Source organism: Protopterus annectens, chromosome 12.part0, assembly GCF_019279795.1.
Source record: "Protopterus annectens isolate FY-2018-M chromosome 12.part0, PAN1.0, whole genome shotgun sequence".
Lineage (NCBI taxonomy): Eukaryota > Metazoa > Chordata > Ceratodontiformes > Protopteridae > Protopterus > Protopterus annectens.
In genome coordinates this window covers 8,399,682-8,421,754 of record NC_056746.1, presented here as the reverse complement: position 1 = coordinate 8,421,754, position 22,073 = coordinate 8,399,682, and positions in this window count along the sequence as shown.

Sequence of the window (22,073 nt, the reverse complement as noted above, 5' to 3'; positions counted from 1 at the left end):
ATATATTTTTTTGACCACAGGCATCTTAGGAGGAAACAACTAGAAATCATGAATCATTGAAGTCTTTAAGAAGGGTTAGAAGACTTGGTCTGCTCCCAACACCCCTACCTCAGTTGGCTGGAAAGCCTATTGGAATGCCTGCTATTTTCCTAGTATCCAGAAAAGAAGAGACTGGAGACCCATTTTAGACCTGCCTCACCTCAGTCTATTTCTGAAGATACTTTCCTTTAAAACGCTTTCCTTTAAAACTCTCTTCATCTTATCCCAAGCTTTTCTGGTATCCCTGGATCAGAAGGATGTTTATCTTCACATTTCTGAGATAGATCCTTTTGCTTCCACTCTCTGCAAACAGCTCATGCTGTTTTGCTCCAGGACTGTCTCCAGTCTCTTCTTTTCTGGATACTAGGAACAGTTTGTAACAAAAGCCCTTAGTCAAGAATACCCTGCAGAACAGGAGGGAGAAGCTGTACCTGGTAGAAAGGAGGAGATGGAATGCTTCTGAAAGCTGTAGTTTCCTTCTAAGTCATTTTGTAACCTTTTTGATTGATAGAAAAGTACTCACTTGTCTGAGAGGATGAGCTGCCAAGCTAGAAGGGATGTGATTCGTCTTTTGAACAAGAGGAGGGATGGAATAAGGGAGATGGAAGTGGGAGAAAGTAGTCAGGCTGATTTATCTGGAAAGGTAAGTTTCCAGACTTGCAATATCTTGAAGGTTTACCCTGAAACCTTTTCCCATGCATCTTCCTTCCTTTCTGAGCAGATGTTTGGGTATCTAAGGGAAAAAGAAGTAGGCTTAGCTTGATTGGTTCTTTGACATCTGGGCACTGATGTAAGAAAGATTTGCTTAAAATCCTGCATTATTCTTCCTTTCTGTTGCAAAAATTTGAACAAGTCTGCAGCTGCAGGACCAAACAGTAAATCCATGTTAAGAGGGGAGTCTAACAGTTTAGATTTGCTGTCCTTAGATAGGGAGTGGAACCGAAGCCATGCAAGCCTCCTGATAACAGATCCAGCAGCAGCCACCCTGGAGGAAGCCTCTACTGCATCCTAGCTACCCTAAATGGTATGTTTGCCTACCTGAGTAACTTGACCCACCAAAGAAATAGTCTGCTACATAGTCTCTGAAACCACAACATTAGTCAAAGTTGTACTCAATTCATTGAGTATAGGCAACAGACAACAGATATGTTGTCATTTGTGCTAGATAATTGAAAGACTTGAAGGCTAGATTGGAGAAGTGTAAACCTTTCCATATCTGCCCATGGACCCATTGTCTCTATATGAAGGTAAAATATTAACAGCAGGTAAAAGGTTGGGGGACTTGTCAGTGGAGACATGAAAGACAGATGGATCTGCCAAGGTATTTTTATATAAGAATTTTAGATCCTCTGGCTCTTTATAAAACCTATCAAGCCTCTTAGGGATCAAAGGTTAAGAGTCAGGTGAAGCAGAGGTGGGTGCAAAAGCATAAAGAAAGGTCTCCAAAACAGGAAGTAGTGTGGCAACATCTACCTCCAATAAATTATAATATCTATTCTGTACTCAGAAACTTGTCTGGACTCACATTCAAAATGTTGCTTCATTTGCGTCTATATCATATTATCCTACGATGTAAATAGCAAACGCTATTTCATCGTACCAATAATATTGAAACAACAAAATATCGAACAGACGGAACAGCAAATTTTTTCCCAGGGAAAAAATTCACTGCTCCCTAAAAGAAAAATAAACTTAAACACAAATGTATGTAGGGGGGCTTCGCCCCACACCCCCCTACTTAAATATACCAACTCTGAGATCGCACCATAGTGGAGGAAATGGCAAAGTCCCGAAGATGGCCCACCAAATTTTTTCCCTGGGAAAAAATTCTATGTTCCATGACTTCGCTATTTTGTCATTTCAACAGTATCATCGACTAAATAGTATTCACTATTTAGTCCATTCAATAACGTCATATAGACCCCTTCATTTTTATGCTGGTTTCCTCAAAGGAAATTTCCTTAATAGGGGAGTTGGTGGATAATATGTCATCATTATCAGAAGCCTTTAGAAGTAATGTTGGATGAATAAGCTAGAAAGTGTTCATCCAAATCAGATTCTTCCTTGTCATCCTCCTTAGAAGAGGATTTGTGCTGTCTCTTCTGAGGGAGTAGAGGAAGACAGGAAGTACAAGGAAAGTTAGGAGGCTTGAGGGACAAGATGGACTTCTACAGGCCCTATGAATATTCTATCCATTCCATTTCTTTGGACATCTGAGAAGGCACATTATTTTTCTTTTTTTCATTCTTCTTAGGGATGATATCTGATCTGCTTTTACAAAATGTGGCAGCTCAGACCCCTGGTATACCGCCGTCAAAGTTACAGGTACCTCTTCCCTAAACAAGATTTGAGGTATGCCCTCCGGTACCTCAGAAATAATAAGCCTTGGTGCCTCCTTCTCAACTGTATCAGTATGATCAGTCATATTAGATGTATGAGAATCAAACACCATACTGGCCTCCAACAGTGTCATGGTAGCAGGAGTCCGATAAGTGATCTGGTGTACTGTGAGTTCCTGCAACATCTCAATGGATAATTCCAAGTGCGACTGGACAGATGATGGTTCAGAGCTAGGCTTTTTGAATTTCTTTTCTGAATTGAGCAGGAGGGCTGGAAAGACAGCTGTCTTAGGGCCTGAAGCTGGCTGGGGGGGTGGGGCAGGCAAGCCATGCAGCATCAGTTAAAAAAAGAAAGGTTTCTGTTTCCTATAATATTAAAAAAAAAATTACTGTTGTACTTTTTCAGATTTCCAGACTATCTGCTGATTGGAGACTTTACAGAAACGGCATCAGATTTAATCTGACAGCACAGAATTTCTTTTTTTGTGTGTAGGAGAGTGGAGTGTGTGTTTGTGAAATCCCCCACTTAGAGAGCTGTTTAGTTAAGTAATGTGCTCAGACTCAAACCCTGTACCATGGCTACAGAAGCAAGAGATGTAATCCTCTGTAACACTCCTGCACTGGCCCAGTAATCAAGGAGCCTCAATCCTCACCACTGGCAAGTGAGGGACATACACAATGAAAGGATGACAAGTACGCACAGAGATCACAGTCTCTCTGGGGGCTGGTTTCTCCCTCCTTCTCCAGATCCCCAATAAGACTCCCCACTGGCACAACTATAGGGTTAAGATTTCAGCTGAGGGGTCAGGCCAAGACCTACAGCACCCTCTCTGTCCAACCAGTGCTTTGTGTCCCTGCCCAAGTAGCTGACACACACACACACTTTGAGATTTGATTTGTATACAAACACACACACACACACACACACACACACACACACACACACACACACACACACACACCTGGGAAAAGCTGGCACAGATTTACTAGCTATGTCCCCTTCTGCCCAGTCTATAAGGAAGTTTTCACTGTCACCAATCCCTACTTATCAGCTACTTAAGGCCCTTACAAAGGGGGAACCAATCCTACTGTGTAATGTTACTATTATTCAAATGGTAAGTGTGATCAAAAACAAGGCTATTTAGGAGTGGCCTGTACACTGTCACCAAATACATATGCAAGTTCTCTAAGAGCTTAAATATGTCTCACAAATATCAGCCACAAAGATAGGTTTAAATATAGTTATTACTAAATAATAAAAGAAGAAGACAATACTAATTAAATCCAACACAGTGACTTCAGAGTTCAGAATCACAGGAAATATTTTAAAACAACATTGTAGGACAGTCTCACATAAACACAGAAAACATCTAAACTAATCTTTACTATTTTCCTATCTATATGTAAAAATAATTACTGTACCCAGGTTGCTTACTATTAGCAAGGCAAGTGCAGATGAGAGGATGTTTCCAGGTCAAAGGCAAAATACAAAATGCAGTCTTTCTCTGAGATAGTTCTTAAATTACTATCAAACATTACTGCTGGGTCAGCTTGGATGACATCACTCTTTGTCACCTGCCTTCAGTTCTGTAACTTACAGATACTAACAGAATTTTTAACATCTCTGTGTGAGAAGTACATATCTCTCAGATGTGCAGCTGCTAGGAAGTCACAGAGCAATAACACTTTACATTTTAAACATAGTAAATACTTCTCTCCAAGACAATAGAACATCTAGCTCTAGACATCCTATCTTCTTGCTGCATTAACTTACTTTTATAACACAATTTAAAGGACTTAATTTCAACTTATTTCCTTGAAGTTTTGTAAGTTAATCTATGTTCCAGCAAGGTATGCTGTGGTTACATTCTTGAAGCTAAGTACATAACATACAATTCTGTATAAATCATAGTAATATTCACAAATGACATAGAATTATTTACAAAATCCCAGCTAGCTGGGCTGGCAGTATCACATCCTCCATGCCAACTGCCAAACCTATTTGTTTCCAGTTTTGCAGAACACCTCTGATTTTGCCTCATATTTGTGCCTTTTCCTTGAGCAAGTCACTTAATGAGACAGTGTTTGGGGCAACTGAAAATTAGGGCTAGACTCCTCAATGGTCCCATGAACTGCAAACCTAGTAACTAGTACCTATGAACCATAGTAGTTACGGTGTAAAGGAAATAAATTGTTACAAACAGGTGCATCATCTTTGGATGTGATCCTTGGTTAACTTTAATGTAGTTAGTGTTTATTATTTAGTTGCAAATAAATGGAAAAACATGAAGTCTATGACTATGAATGCATTTTAATATTGATTTTTTTGCAGGCACATGGGTGTGAAATGTACTGTGATTGGGTTACAACAGTTTATGTAGCACTTAGTGAAGAAGAGTAAAGTTATGACCTGTTAAGAAGCTACTTTCTGTTGTATGTGGTTTGATCCCTCAACCTTCAATTGTTTTCTGTGTGGCACTGCCAAGTTACTTCACCAGACAGTATTCCTGGGATGTTTCTGAAAAGGGACACGTGTCCAGTGGGCTGCCCCATTAATTTTACAGTGTTTGAGTGGCTGTATTATGCATTTGACCTTTGAATTCTTGCACCCTTCACATAGACATTAATTAGAACTTCAATATATTCTTTTTCAGTAAGAATCCCAGCATGTCTCTTGTAGTTTAATGGGTTGCCTAATGCATTTTTACTAAATAAGAGTTTTAAGGGAAGATAAGTTTACTGTTTCTTATGCTGTCTGTTTCCAACATGAGACTGTTTTGTTTAGAAAATGGCTGTCACTGTTTTTTATGTAAAATCTGAAATAAAAGTTTTAAATGAATTCCAAATCTCTGTCATAGCAGTAAAAGTAAAAAATAAAATAGTATGTACACTGACAGGGTGCTTATGCTAATTAGGAGAGACAGCTGAGTAATGGGATGTAGGTATGTGTGGTGGGGCCCTGATTCATAGGATCATAGAATTATAGGAAGATACCAGGCTAATGGCCCTATGGCCCTTACAAGTCTAGCCAAGTTCTACCCTTATTTCCACGATCAGCACCTATTGTCCCTGTCCAAAAGAGACACAGGTGGAACCCCTGGGGTAAATTTAGTGGTTACCCATCCAATCATCCAGACTGCATTTGAAGAGGCCCAGTGAGGTGCTCTGTTTGACATGAAGTGGGAGTCTGTTCCAAACATGTGGTAACGTCTGGGAGACAAATCTATACCTCCAGCAGGCTCTATTTATGTCAGATACCAGGTTAAGTTCTTTAAAGTGAGTAGCCTGTGTACCATTTGACTTGGGAATATGCAGTATTTCCAATAAAGCAGGGTCAGAGATTGCCTTTTAAGCAAGGCAGAAATTGCCTCTGAGTAGTCTGTATGAAACAGAATAAAGTGACAGTTATTTCAGATGATCCACATAGGACAGATGCTGAAGACCTTGAATTTTCCTTGTGAGGAACTTTTGTGGTCTCTCCAACTGCTGCAGGTGCTTGGAAAGATACATACCAAAAGGGGTGCTGTACTCAATTATTAGCCTGATGAGGGAAGAGTACAGGGAGGTTATAACTTCTTTTTTTTCTAGAGGCAATGCCCTTAGTTATGAGATGAGCTATATAGAATGCCCTTCTTACCACTGTGGAAACATGATAATCAAAGGTAAGGTTGCTGTCAACCTGTGTGCCCAGGTCTGTCACCACTGAGTGCATACTTAGGGAGTTGCTATTGATGTGGTAGTTAGCAGGAACATTGCTCTTACTGAAAGGGATGATAATACATTTATTGCATTTTTTAAGGCTATGACTTTGGCACCAATCATTTGTTTGTGTAAGACCCTCTTTTAGGATGTTGACATTATATGGAGATTTTTTTTTTTTATTTAACGTCTGTTTACTGGGAAAGTCCAAACTGGAACAAAGCCAGTTTTCAAATTCTAAGACCACTCACAGTTTGCAGTCATCAGCAAACTTTGTCATCCACAGACCTTTAGTTTTTGCATGTACTTTGGAGAAATAGATGCCAAACAGTAGAGGTCCCTGGACTGATTCATGTAGAACACCACTGGTTACAGGTCTGCTGCTGGAGGTGGATTCCCCTATTTTGACTATATGTGATCTATCAGTGAGCCAGTTAGTGGCACATCTAATGATATAAGGGTTGATACCTGACTGGGTGAGTTTGTCAATTATTTCTGAGTGGGAGATAGTGTCAAAAGCCTTGGCTAAGTATAGGTAGGCTGTATGCACAGATTCCCCCTCATCTAGGGCCTTGGTGACTGTGTTGAAGATGTCCACCAGGTTTAACAGGCATGATCTCCCTTTGACAAATCCAAACTTAGTAGGGTCAAGTGTATGGAGGTTACCTATATCTTTGTTGATAAGGTCCATGATGATTCACTCCATCCTTGCAGATAAGGCTAGTCAGGCTAATAGGTCTATTAGTTCCTGGGATCAGCGGAAGCACCACCTTTGTGCAAGGGAATAACAGTGGCCGTTTAACATTCTTCTGGGATGAAGCCAGTGCTTACACTATGGCTGAAAAGAGTACCGAATGGTGTTAATAATTCTTGTTGGGGCCCATGTAGGATGCAGCCTAAGATGTTATCAGGTCTTATAGATGCTGTGAGTTTGGCCTTAGAGAGGGTATTTATGACCTGCTTTTTAGAGATACAAGGTAGGGGACAGGTGGTAGAGATGTCATGGGGTACATGTGGTGGGGACAGGGAAGTGAAGTTTTCATAGACCCTGTCAGCCTACAGGTTAGCTATGTCCACAGGCTCAGTATATGTGGTATCATTAACTACCAGTTCGACACAAATCTGGGCCTTTCCTTCTAGATTATTGATGTAACTAAAGAAAGTTCTATGGTTGTCCTTAGTTGAGAAAGCTAATTTGGATTCATAGTTTGCTTTGGAGGACTTCACAAGAAGTCTTATTTGCTTGTTTAAGCTGAGGAGGGAGTGTTTAGGACCCCCATTGTCATGAGTGGTTCAATTGATTCTGGAGGTGCATGCTACAAAATACAGCATTATTACCCAGCATTATTACCCATTCAACTAGGTCAGACCTTTAAAGAGTGATGTCAGATGGCATAGCTATTATTGACGACAGAGAAGGCATAGGAAGGTCAACAATGGATGTAGGTATCCTGCAAGCCCCACCCCCCAAAAAAGTATGCTGTATGCTATATGCAGTAATATTTCTGATGTTGGTATGACTTTTAGGTTGTTGAAAAACAACTGCTATATAATTTATATTGTCTGTAATTGTTTTTCTTTATTCATTGCACTAAAGAATTTAATTCATTACTAGGCCTGGATTGTGTAATATAATCTAACCATGTTGCATTTTAGTAATATATTTTTTGCAGCATCTTCCTTACAGCCCCCAGCAAATTCAAAGGGTTGACATCTGTCAGGTCATACTCTACATTACTTGGAGTGATGATTAGTACAGTGAGGTCATCAGTATACATTATGCAACACCCCTTTCAACCTCTCAGCACATCTGGACAAAGCCAAAAATAATGGGGGGACAAAGGCCCAAATATAGGAACACATTTAAATATTGTTCATATACATAGACAGAGTATGTAGAAAGTTGCTAGAATAAAAGTTTTTTTTCACGTGCATTTTTCTGAAGGACATGAAGTCTGAAACTCAAAAATATGTCATTACTTAATGAATTCAGTCCTCACTGAATTGCCAGAAAATCACAAATTTTATAAGGATCAGCCCAAAATTATGAGACAAAAATCTGGACAGTTGAAAGGTATACCACTGAGACACAGTCTGTTGTTGCAATAGTAATCCTGCTCAGCTTGAGAGTAACCACAGGTTCAGACATTTGGTGTATGTGCTTGGATGAGGAGCCAATTGTGTGAAGCTACCATCTATGGGATTATGACTGAATGCCTTAAGTCAGAATCCCACCTAAACATAACGATACCACAGAGCCACAGATCTCCGGTTGGCCAGGGATAGCCAGCCAGTCATAAGGTCGGCAAGGTGCACCACTCATCACTGGGTCGGAGTGTGGATGGAAGGGAGCCACCTCTCTCCAGCAGTGCACCACACATTTGTGGGGAACCAGGTGTGAAATCATTTGTAGATTACCTGATTTGATCTTGCAGAGAAGATCAGGTTGTAAAAGATTTCTGCATTTAATAACAAACTGTTACTCTGGCAGTTAGTGCAGAGGACTAAACTTGTTAATGAGCTGCTTTCTGTAGCAAGGGTACAGCATTTGAATCTTTCCATCTTTACTTACCTACTATTTGACATTGTGCAAATCAATTAACCAGGAAGTACTTCAGTGTAACTGGGAATTTAGGGAAGGCTCTTTAAGGTTCTCCTGGACTGCATACCTAATAATTATAAATCTGTTGTTGTTTGCCAGCCATGTCCTATTGCACAGCTGATTCAGGAAATGTTATAGCAATATCACCAACACACCATTTTTAATGCACCATAGGCAATTTATTCTTCAAGGGCAACAGGCACTGCATTTGCAGGCAAAGCACTGAAATGCAAAGTTTGTTGGCCAGCTGCAGCCTTTGCATTAGTAACAGTTCTATTTAATGTGGAATTAGTCAGATGTCTCTTAACTCTTACTTCTGCAGAGATTGTGTATATTGACTTAACATATATATTAATATTTGTGCTATAAAATTTGAAATAAAAGTTATAAATTAAATAAAGAGCTCTATAATCATTGTAAAAGAAAGAAAAAAATAGTATGCACTCTGACAAGTTTGAACAGTGTTTATGTTAATTAGAGAGAGATAGCTAAGTAATAGGACATTGGAATGGCTGTGGGGGGTACCTGATCCATTACCCTGCCTAGGGCCCTATTTCATATTCTGGCTCTGGACGAGTGTTAAACTTGTCAATAAAAACAGAAAGGTAGCCAGCCTGGTGGTATAGGAAGGATGAAGTCCTAATTATGACCCATGGCAATTCAGGTTCAATTAGAAACATAGGAATACACTAGGCAAGTGATCATAGGGACCATATGTTGCATTTGACACTAGCTCTCACCCTAAACTATTGCTAAAACTCCCCTCCTTATATATCTTTCCTACTCCTCCCTCTCCTGGTTTAACAGCTACCTAACAGATAGATTCCAAGCAGTCACATGGCAGCAGGAATACTCATTGTTTCTACCCATTACTGTAGGAGCAACACAAGGTTCCATACTTGGACCCCCCCCCCATTTAACATATTTATAAATGGTCTACACATTGCTTCCAAGCATGCCTCCCTTGTACAATATGCAGATGACTCCGCACTCATCTGCACAGTCTCTAACCTACAAAATCTTCAAGAAATTACTCAAGAAACCTTTATGTCCATAGAATCCTGGCTGGACAACTCACAACTCCTACTTAACCACAAACCTACTTTTCTCTCCAAAAACATTTTCCCAAAGCAAAACTCTTGTCAAAATCACTCTATTAAATAATGCCCTGATTGAACAGGACCCTAACACCACACTCGTAGGAGTCAACAACTGATGACAACTTAAAATTTGACCTACACTTCCAAGCTGTTATTAAAAAAGCTTGGTCTCTTGTATAAAACAAAACCCTACGTCAAACAAAGAACTAGATAAACCATACCTAGAGCCTACTTCCTACCTACCACACTATATGCCTCCCCACTCTTTACTAACCTACAAAGATCCACACAAACAAAGTAGAAAAAATACCACAATAAAATATCTTGCTTTGTTGCAACTCTCCCCTTCAGAACTCATCACTGTTCTACCCTTCAACAAGTAACTTGGACTGAAGTCCCACATCACCTCCACTATAGTCAGCTACTACTAAATAATACTCTATTATACATGACTGGCCATTAACATTCAAAGAGTAGCACTCTGCTTGATCAGCCCAACCATTTTTCATTGCAAAACAATCAATTTGTTTTACTTGTATGTAAAAGCAATTTTTTATGGCTACATGACTGCATTTGATGTAAACTTAAACTTATGGCTGGAACCAGAGACTATTTATTACAATGCTAAACATTCTGTTTAGTTCATGCAGAATGGGGCTTTGAGATAGAATGTTCAATTAACTGTTGAGGAATATGCATCTAGTGTGTTCAGTAATATGAGTGCAGTGTTTGCCATAAAACAAAGATCTAACTTTACTACTTTTGTACTATTATATTGTGATTAAAACTGTTTATTTTTTGTTTATTAGTGCGGTGGTGGTGCTGCGGTAGCGTTGTTGCCTCATAGCAAGACGTCCCATTTGATTCTCAGCTAGAGCATCTTCTGTGTGGAGGCATACGTGAATGGGGCGTGCCTTCGTTGAAAGTTGTGCGTCAGGGCTGGTAACTCAGTACGTAAAAATACACTACCAATTATTAGCGGACCGGAGATCTGCTGTGGTGACCCCTAACCGAGAAAAGCCGAAAGACACAAACAAACATTTTTTGTTTATTAGTGTTGTGGTATTTCACATAGAGCCACGGTGGAGCAGTGGTTAGCATTGTCGCCTCACAGCAAGAGGTTCTTCTGTTCGATTCTTGGCTGGAGCGCCTTCTGTGTGGAGTCTGCATGTCCTCCCCACGGTCAAGTGACATTTAAAGACACGCAGGTAGGTGCGTGCGTGAATGGGTGTGCCTTCTTTGAAGGTTGGGCATCAGGCTGGCAACTCAGCACTGTAAAAATCCACTGCCAATCATGAGCAAACCGGAGTTCTGCTGTGGCGACCCCTGACCGGGAAAAGGCAAAAGACATTACTAGTGTTGTGGTATTTCACAATTGCCTACTGTTCTCTAAACTGTATTTTTATTTTTTTGAGTTTGTTAAAGCTGTAGAACTTTACAACTGCTCACTGTTCTCTACCATCTTTTACTTTCTTTTTTCTCAGCCCCAAGCCAGCTGTATCTTATAGAATTCATGGCACCTATCCTGTGGCAAATACCACTAACATAAGTAAAGCCAATGGGACATCCAACTGTACTGAAGAACCTTGCAGAACCTGTGTATGTCTCATTATAATACAAAAGGCATTAGTAGATTGTGTTTTTTACTGTAATCCTTAATGTACTGAACATAAATACATGAGCCAGCAGCAGGGATTTCAGTCACCCCCATGTAGAAACATTCTGATTTCTACCCTTCAAGTCCATAAAAACACTGCATTCTAAACTGTAATTCTAGCCCTTCCAGTCTCTAAAGAAACATTTATCCATCTTTTTTTGGTATGTGATATATCCTCACTACCCTCCCAGTCTGTCTCTGAGTCAACATTAGCTGACGCAATCACTTTCAGCCTTAGACATTTGAGTTACACCCCCCCCCAGGTACACACATTCTTGTTTCTACACTTAAAGTCTGTAAAACACTCCACACTAAAGTGTAATTCTAGCCCTTCCAGTCTCTAAACAAACATTTACCTGTTTATTTTTTCTTCTTATTCTATGTGATATATCACCACTACCTTCCCAGTCTGTCTCTGACTCAACAATAGTTGACTCACTCTCTCTCAGCCCTCAGACAAGGTATTTCTTAGGGCATCCAACCAGTAAAATTAAAAAGGACTTTCACTCCTTTAAAAAATAAAAAAAAATTGGTAACAAAAGAAAGACTAACATTATAGATGTGGCTTCTGAGCAACTTATAGTTTATTTTTGAATTGCACATACCTAGATTGGCTCATCCTGCTCCATTCGCCCTAAGGGCTCACTCCGCTTCCCTACCCTGCCCCCAATTCCCACCCACCCCTACATACTCTGAATTTATAGGTAACCCCCTTTACTAAGACCCTCCCTTCATCCACCCATTATCCAATAATTACATCCATCAGCACCATCTATACATGCCCTTCAAATTTTCACCACTCCAACCCACCTACCAGTTCAATATCCACACCCATATCTCCTACTCACACAACTCACATCCTCACCAAATAAAAATACCTCCTCTAACTGTACAACCTCACTCTCACTATGTCTCATTACCCCCCAGTCTCATCTCCACTATACCCTTCTGGGATTAACCTCCCTATTCACCTGCCTCTCCATAGCCACCATCAGCACCTCTTATCTCTTCACAATCACACACTGTATCCACCCCAACACCCCCACCCTAACCTACAACATTACTATTACCCCCACTCGCACAAGCATATACCCCACCATATACACCCAATCCCCCATATACCATGCCCCTCCCATGTACCACTTCTATCCATCTAAAAAGCAACCAAGTCTACAATTTCACTACCTAATCATCCAATACCTAACAACTATCACCTGTATAACTACCCAGCTACTACTAGGAGGAGACATTCAGCCCAACTCCGGGACAGCAACCTCTGCTAATAAGCCATGCACCCATCACTATCCAGCTAAGCACAAACCCACCAACTTACTGATACTAAATATGAATACCTGCAGCATCATGAATAAAATAGAAGACCTTCACGCTGCCATCTCCTTATATAACCCTGATATTATTCTCATCACAGAGACATGGCTTAAACCACATATTAAAGAAAATTCCATCACCCCACCTGGGTATAACATTCTCAGGGCAGACCGGCTATATAACAGAGGCGGAGGCTTAGCTCTACTTCACAGAACCAACTTACAACTCCAACTCCTCCAAAAAGATTCCCCCAACTTCAACAATGCAGAGACTCTATTTGCGAAGCTCTCCCTTAACCAACATAAGCACCTAAACCTACTGGGTATCTATATACCCCCGAGTGACAACCTAACCACCCTAGAATCCATACTTCACTGGGCCTCATACTCCTTCCCTCAAGAAACTATTGTGCTAGGTGATGTTAACATTGACTGGCACACCATCCATTCTCCCATCCCCGCCCACTACATTAACATATATAACTTCACCCAACTTGTAGATATTCCCACATGCATTGATAAGGCCACAAAAAGAGAATCTATACTTGATTGGATCCTCACAAATCAACCAAATACTGCCCATCAATGTGGCACCCTACCAAACTCTCTGAGCGACCATAGCCCCACTTTTATCCTTAGGCAAAATACTTAAAATAATTAACTCTCCCTTCCTTCTACAGACCCGCTTTAACAAAAATTTTCCTATGTACCACTTCATAAGAGCCTTGCAACATTGCAACTGGTCTCCCATCAAAACCCTTTCATTAGAAAAAGCAGTTGATTACTTCATCTCCACATTCCTAAATATCCTCAACCAACTAGCCCCCTAAAAACTATCAGGATAAGTAGCAACCCTACCCTTTGGCTACAGAAAACCACAAAAGCCCTACTTAGAGCTAGGGATAAAGCCTGGAAAACCTGGAGCCACACCAGATCACCCGCTGCTAAGCAAACCTTTCATGAGCTCCAAAACAAAGCAAAAAGGCAGGTTAAGCTCGATAAACAAAATCACTGTATCACTCAACAAAACAAATACAGTACCATACCACAAAAATTCTGAGCAACAATAAATAACATCCTACAGCCCAGAAGAAGCACCACTCCCACACCCAATATAACAGGTACAGTCCTGTACATAATCTCCAGCTTTAATAACTATTTCACCTCCTCAGTACTCAAACTCTTAAACAACATCACTTCCTCCAACACCCTACCACCACCTCAGGCCCAAATCAATACCATACCTTTCACACTTAAGTCTGTTCCTACCTCTACTATCCAAAAACTCCTAGCCAGACTCAAACTAACTACCCTTGCAGCAGATATCCTTCCTGCCGAATACCTCCAAATTGCATCCACAGCTATAGCCTACCCCATTTCACTTCTAATAAATAGATCCATTACCAAACACACCGTTCCAGTCCTGTGGAAAACCTCATATATCACACCACTCCACAAAGGTGGCCCCTCCCTAGACCTTTCCAACTATAGACCAACTGCAATTCTCTCACCCCTCTCTAAGATTCTAGAAAGATGTATTCATCACCAGTTCCTCTCCTATCTCCTCACCAACAACCTTCTCTCCTCAACCCAACACGGATTTCACCCATCCCACACCACCACCACTGCCCTACTCAAATTCACCAATACTATAAACTCCCACAGGAGTCTAGGTAAATTTGTCTCAGCTACTTTCCTAGATTTATTCAAGGCATTTGACACAGTCTCACATAATAAACTACTGCCTTGTCTCTGTGACCTCAACCTTAACAACCCCACCCTGCTCTGGTTTAAAAGCTATTTAGATAACCGCCAACAATCTGCCAAATGGCATAACTCTCTATCCCCCCCACTCCCAACCTCCTTAGGTGTGCCGCAAAGATCAGTCCTAGGACCCCTTCTTTTTAATATCTTCACAAACCAACTCCACTCAGCTACCTCTAAAACCATCATAGTCCAGTATGCTGACAACACAACTCTCATATGCTCGGCACCCAACATCCAATTTCTCCAACAAAAAGCCCAAGAAACCTTCTCTGAAATAGAGAACTGGCTTCACAACTCATACTAAATCCCAAGAAAACACAACTAATGCTTTTCCACTATACTGAAATGAGCAACCTTACCTTCTCTGTACTCTCCACCAGCTAAACCCAAATCACCCCCGTCACTGAGGCTAAATTCCTAGGAGGTACCATTGACCAGCAACTCAAATTCACAAAGCACATATCAACAACCATCACTAAAGTCCACAAAAAGCTAGGTTCCCTCTATTGCTGTAAAAGTCATCTAACCACGGAATCTTGAACTGCAGTAGCCAGGACCCACCTCCTATCTAGTCTACTTTATGCATCTCCAATTCTAGCTAATCTTTACAAAACTGACCTTAATAAACTTTCCTTCTGTTACAACAAAATTGCTAGATTCACTACTAATGGCAAATCACAATCCCACCACTGCCTTTCCCTACAAGCCTTGCACTGGCTTGAATTGCCGAACCTATTAAGGTACCATCAACTCAGCCTAGCTCATCTAATTCTGTACTATCCCGAGAAAACCCCTGACCTGACTGGCATGCTGAACTTCTACAATTCAAATAGACAACTTTGGTCCTCCAACAAAGCTGTAATCGAAACCATCACATGCAAAAACAACTCCGGGGAATCACTATTTGCCCATGAAATAGCAAAAATATGGAACAACCTTCCCCCTGACCTCAGACTACAAAATGAAGCCTCGTCCACTTACTATTTCTACACCCCATCTGTCCTGGACAACACAAACAACACCATCTAACTATACCTATCCATGTGTGAGCAATAACTTGTGTGTGTGTGTGTGTGTGTGTGTGTGTGTGTGTGTGTGTGTGTGTGTGTGTGTGTGTGTATGCATGTATATTTATATATATATATATATATATATATATATATATATATACAGTGTGTATGTATGTACATGTGTGTATGTATGTATGTGTATGCATATATATATATATATATATATATATATATATATATATATATATGTGTGTGTGTATATGTATACTCTTGCATGTATATTTGCTTGAATGTATATATTGAAAACTTAAACATTTATGTGCTCATTCAGTTGTGAAATATCTTGCAATGCTCTACCAGGTTCTTATCTATTCTCATTGTATATTCTGTACAATTGTATTTTCAACCAAAAGGGGGAATCTCCTCTTATTGTATACTAACGTCTGTAAAGTCTACAATCTGTATACTACTACTCTGTAATGTCTCTTTTGTAAATTTTTCTTCTCTCTGTAAACGTATAGAGTTTTTCTCCCCAGGACTCCGCTGAAAATGGACACTTGTTGTCCAGTCGGACTATCCTGGCAAACAAATGTTAAATAACTAAATAAATAAATAACCAGCATGCCCATTGTAAATTAGAGCATATAGCAATGGAAAAAGGTCCAGTTGCTCGGACTTTCTTCCATTAATATATAGCATAAAAAATTCACTTTTCATGCACTTAAAAAAAAATAATAAACTTAGAAAACCAGAGACTTGAAACCAAGGAGAGAGACAGGACAGACAAAAATAAAAGAATAATTGGGTATGTTATGCAAAACTAGAGAAGCATACCTGATTATTGTTTTATTTTGTATGTCCCATCTCTCCCTTACATTCAAAGTCTCCCAGTATCTTTCTTTTTTAATTAAATGAAAAAGCAACAGAGATCTTCCTTTCTCTGTTGCTTCCTATACCCAGCAGCCCTCACACAGTGCTGCTGTATTGCATAAGCATGGGAACGAAAGTCCCATACACATGTACAGTACATCAAAAAAGCACCAGGATATACAAGGAAAGCGGAAGAACACCATGGAGCCATCATACAAAGACATTATTTAAGAAAAGTAAGTAATTCTTTCTTAAATAATGCCATTGTATGAAAGCAATAACCAACTCCGTGGTGTGATATATTGAAGATTTACCCATGGTTGTCTGTTTAATCACTTGGGCTTCATCCTCGTGATTAAACCACACACACATCATCAGTTATTGCTATAATATACTACTCTGGTAAGTATCCAGCACTAAAAGGCATGCTTCAACACTACCACCTTACTAAAGTTCTTTGCTCTGAAGACAAACTCCTCCTCTTTGTCACTAAAGCCCAAAATGCATATGGAGCCTTCTTATACTCAATTCTGTAGCTAGTCTCCTCTACTCTGTTACCAACTATCACTCTGTCCTCACTTTCTGCCTATACCTCTCTTAACTTTTTTATCACTCATTTCATTTATATCTCATAATTAAATCAGCCTTGTGCTTTCCACCCCTTGTAAATAACCCAGTACTCTGTATTGTGACAGCTATCTTACCCCTTGTAAATAACCCAGTACTCTGTATTGTGACAGCTATCTTACTGCATTGTTATTTTACTGTATATGCACACAGCATAATTAGTATAAGAAGCTTTACTACCATATGTGTAGTTACTAATTTGTTTTGACATTGTAAAATTTATTTTAATTGCAGTCTGCCTGACATTGCTGATATTATATAACTTAAAATAAAATCTTGTTTGTACTGCATGTATTGGAGCTTTTCTCCCCAAGCCTCTGCTGAAAAGGAGCCTTTCTGCCCAGCCAGACTTCCCTGGTCAACAAATGTAAAATAAATAAATAAGAGGCCTAGTCATAAACCACTTTAAGCAGACAAAGTTAAAAGTTCTTTCCAACCTTTTCAAGCCCTTAATAGTGCTCACCTTGTAAATCGAGCAGGCCATACATGATTTCCACAGTGTAAATGTGTGTCGACCTATCCAGCCATCAAGATAAGCCTTAACGGTAGCTAAAGTAGTATTTTGTTTGACCTGTAGTGGCAACTTACTTCTTCTAGAAATATGTTGATTTAGGAATGTCTGACCAGTCAGTCTTGTTTATTTGTCCGTGTAGATTTAGGCCTTAATGTGGGTGTTTGCAGAGCCACTGTTTTTTAAAGAAATAGGAGGTCAGATAGGACTGGGTCTTTCGTGACTCAAAAAGTGAGACCTGTAGGCCACTAAGTATAAGGAGAATCATATTAATCTATTAGGGTAGTTGAGGGATTTAACACCTTTAAAAGCTTTAGGGATTTTCCATTTGAGCAATATACCTAGATGTACAGTGGTAGGAAGACTTATTTTTGATACCAAAGATATTCCTTTGGAAATTAACTGGTCCAGATAGAAAGATTTTCTGATTATGGTCAAAACATGATCAAAAAAGAGAGTTATCCACATAAGTATCTAGGTCTTTTATGAAGGTATCTAGTACCATTTATAACGTATATGGTGGTTGCAACTCTTCTGATATATCCTACTATGTATGCTACACTTTTTTCATTTAGTTTGAGATCATTTTTTATACTTCATGTATGTGTATATTCCAAGTCTTGTTGGAGCTGTTTTGTATCAGTGGATGAGCAGATAACAGTGACCAGTTTGCAATCATCAGCAAACATGGTCAATTACATTTCTGGGATATTGACTAGGATGTTTGAAAAATAAATGTCACACAGGAAAGAGCCTAGAATTGACCCCTGCAGCAACCCACCAGTTACAATTTTACGTTCAGAGAGGAAATCAGCAATTTGCACAACATGAGATCTGTTAAACAGCCAATATGCAATATGGCAGACAATGTATGGTTTTACTTAAGACTTGTCTAATTCTTCAATGATACCAGCATTGGGAATAGTTTAAAAAGCCTTCACCAGGAAACAGACAAGCAGCCTGCACAGAGTGACCACTGTTCACAGTCGCTTACTAGACTCAGGCGACTAGACCTGCCTTTCACAAAGCCAAACTGATTGGGATCTAGATCAGTTAAGTTGCCTATGTCTGCATAAATGAATTTTGCTCTGGTATGTTCCATAGCTTTCCATAAAAGGCTGGTGAGGCTGATGGGCCTATAATTACACAGATCTATAGAGGGGGCCACTCCATACCTCTTAACCTCTTAGAACAAGAAATCTGGACAAAGACACAAATAATGGGGGGGGGGCAAAGGCCCAAAAATAGTGACTTTTTCAAATATTGCTCTTACAAGCTTAGAAAGTTGATAGAATAACAGGTTTTTCATTAGCATGAATTTTCTGAAGGAAATGAAGTCTAAAACTCAAATGTCTGCCATTATTTTTTGACTTCAGTCCCCAATGATTTGCCAGGCATATGCCAGCAAGCTATAACTTTATGAGAAACAGAGAAAACATATGAGGCAAAAATCTGTACATTCTGTGAAAATCTGGACAGCTGGGAGGTAAGGGCCACCCTTGTGTAGGAGAATGTCAGTGGTTGTTCTAGGGGCATCAGGAACAAGTCCTGTCAACAGGCTGAGGTTAAACAGTTTAAGTAGAGGCTCTGATAGTGTATACTTAGCACTGATGAGAATGCAACCTAGTATGTAGTCTGTTGCCATGAAAGTATTTTTTTAGCCTTTGACAGGTATTTTAAGACTTGTTCCAAGGTGATTTCAAGGGAAACTAAATTCTCAGGGATAGTGGGGGGAAACAATGTGGGCAGCAGGGTTAGGTTAGCACTTAATTTGTCTGTGAATAAATAAGCTAGATCCATGAGCTCAGAATACATTTTATTATTAAGAAGGATGGGCTTGGTGCATCATTGGACATTACCCCTTAATTTTCTGACATAACCGAAGAAAGATCTGTAGTTACCTTTGGAATCTGTAGCAACCTTAAGTTCTTACTCTCCTTTATGTTTTCTAAAAGTGATTTTAAGTACCTTGCTGGCATGTTTCAGTGTAGTCGTGAGGAGGCTGATGGGAATTTCTTGCAAGTTTGCATTATGTACCTTCTTCTGTTGCACAGTTCATTAATACAGCAGATCCACCAAAGACATTTCTTCCTGAATTTATCACTATATCTAGTGCAGATGGCTACTGATTTTTCTCTTCTTAATTTCTCCAAATCTTTTTGATTTCTAATACCATGACGGGAATGGACCCCATTCCTAAGTCAAAGTACAATTAAAGTTCATGAAATTAGTATTGTTTCAGTCTTTGATGTCAGCCAGAAGTGTTCTTCCCAGCACCTGCAAAGTGCCCAGTAATGACTCCTTCTGCATTTCATATTGAGTTACATCTATTGGTAACATACCTAAATACTATTGTAGATTCATTTTTATAAGTCTCTGTATGCAAGACTCTGTAGTCACTGGGTGTAGTGATTTCAGTGAACAATACTACTTTTGCCTTCTTTTCATGGACCACTATATCTGGTTTTCTCAAATCTATATTTTGAACTGTTGGTAATGGGTGATTCCATGTGATGTAGACTTCATCATTTTCTATGATGCTTTGTGGCTCATGTTTCCAGTGCTTTTCAGTTACTTCAATAGTGCAATATTTGCACAGTCCCCACTGTAACAGTTTTGCCATATTATTATGCATTTCAGTATACAGTCCTTCTACCACTAGTATGTCACAACCAGCAATAAGGTGAACTGTTTCCAATTCTGTTTTAAAAAACTACATTTGTCTGTTTCTCCCACATGTTCAATGGACTTTGTAAACCAACATATACATAGTCCAATATGTTGGGCCGGCAATATTAACCTTTTATCCTTTGGTTTGAATTTGCCTCTCCTTAACCATTTCTGCATTTGATCCTGATCAACATGAAATTGTTCCAGGAGATTTCTATACTTGCAACTATATGCATTTTAAACATTTCTTACCTTCTCATCTGATCCTTCACATTATATTCTTTCTTTGTTTTTTGGCACATTCAGTTGTTGCCTGAATTTTATCTACTTCTGGTTTGATTTCCATTCACGCTTGACGCCAATATGCTTCTGCTAGACTAAGATGGGAAGTCATCATAGATGTATTCTCCTTGTTTTTCAAAACTTTCACTATGTTTGGGTCTTGTGAGGTCAGCAGATATGTATGTAGTCCCACGATTGCAGCTCTATACAAATAATCAGTTTCAAGGAGGCCCATACTTTCTTGGGGAATGGGGAATATATAACCTTGGTATGCACTGTTTTTTATAAATCATTTGGTGAGCATGTGAAGCATCCTTCTTGTTTTCCTGTCTACTCTATCCAACACCTTTTGGGGCCAGTCAATCACTCCAAAACTGTAAGTTAGGACAGGAAGAGCAAACTGGTTTATACCCTGAACTTTGCACCTGGAAGTCAACTCTGTTTTCAGGATTAACTTAAGTTTTCTAAAATATTCCTTACTGAGTTTTATTTGCATTTGTTTATGTTTTATTGTTGATCCTTCATCAATTCCCAAATATTTATACACTCCCTCTTGCTCAAGTTCTTTTATATCCTATTATTGTCCCAAACTGATGCTTTTTTGGTGCTGCAGCTTTCCTGCTTTAAAGGTTGTTTTTGCACATTTTATCAGGATCAAATGACATTCTTATATCATCTGAAAAAGTTTTGACTACTTGCAGTAGCTCTTTTAGTTCCTCATCTGATGAGCTATACAGTTTTAAATTACTGACAAAGAGAAGATGAGAAGTCTTTACTCTTTTTTTTTTGCTTTCTGTTAGCCAAATTACAGCCATGACCGAATCAGTTAAGCAGACAGCTTAATGGGATAAGGGCAAGGCAGAACAGCAGTGACAGAGAGTCACCCTGGAATATCCCCCTTTGGATTTTTATCCCTGGAAAAATATTTTGTCCTTTATCATGGCTTAACAGCAAAGTGATTAGCCACTGTTTCATGGTCGCTGTGATGTAGTTTGTCAGTGTAGGGTGCATCTTATAGATTTTTAAGCACTCTTTTATCCTATGAATGTGCGTTTTTGTAGTCTATCCATACCATACTTAGATTCTTCCCCTTTTTACAGATCTTCACTATGACTGTATTTAACAACAAATGATCCTTTGTCCCATATGACTTTCTTTTATTACCCGTTTGTTCTATTGCCATAAGTGAGTTTTCTTCTAAATGACTATAAACTCTGTCAGCATCAATTCCAGTGTATATTTTATATGTAGTTAAAAGGCAAGTTAATCGTCTATACTTTTTAGGATAACTTGCAGTTTCAATCTTAAGTAGGAGCATTGTTTTTCCTGTTGTTATCCAGGCTGGTGTCTGTTTGGGGTGCTCATATAAATAGTTCTTACTCATGGCTAAATCTTCATGCAAAGATGTTAATACTTTTAGCTAGAAGTTAGGTACTGCATCTGGGCCTGGAGTTTTCCAATTAGGAGCTTTTCTTAACTTTGTCTCAATCTCTCTGACAGTTACTTCATCCCATTTCATATCCTGTACATTTGAACTTCTTATTCATTCTTTTACTTCTTCTACATATTTAG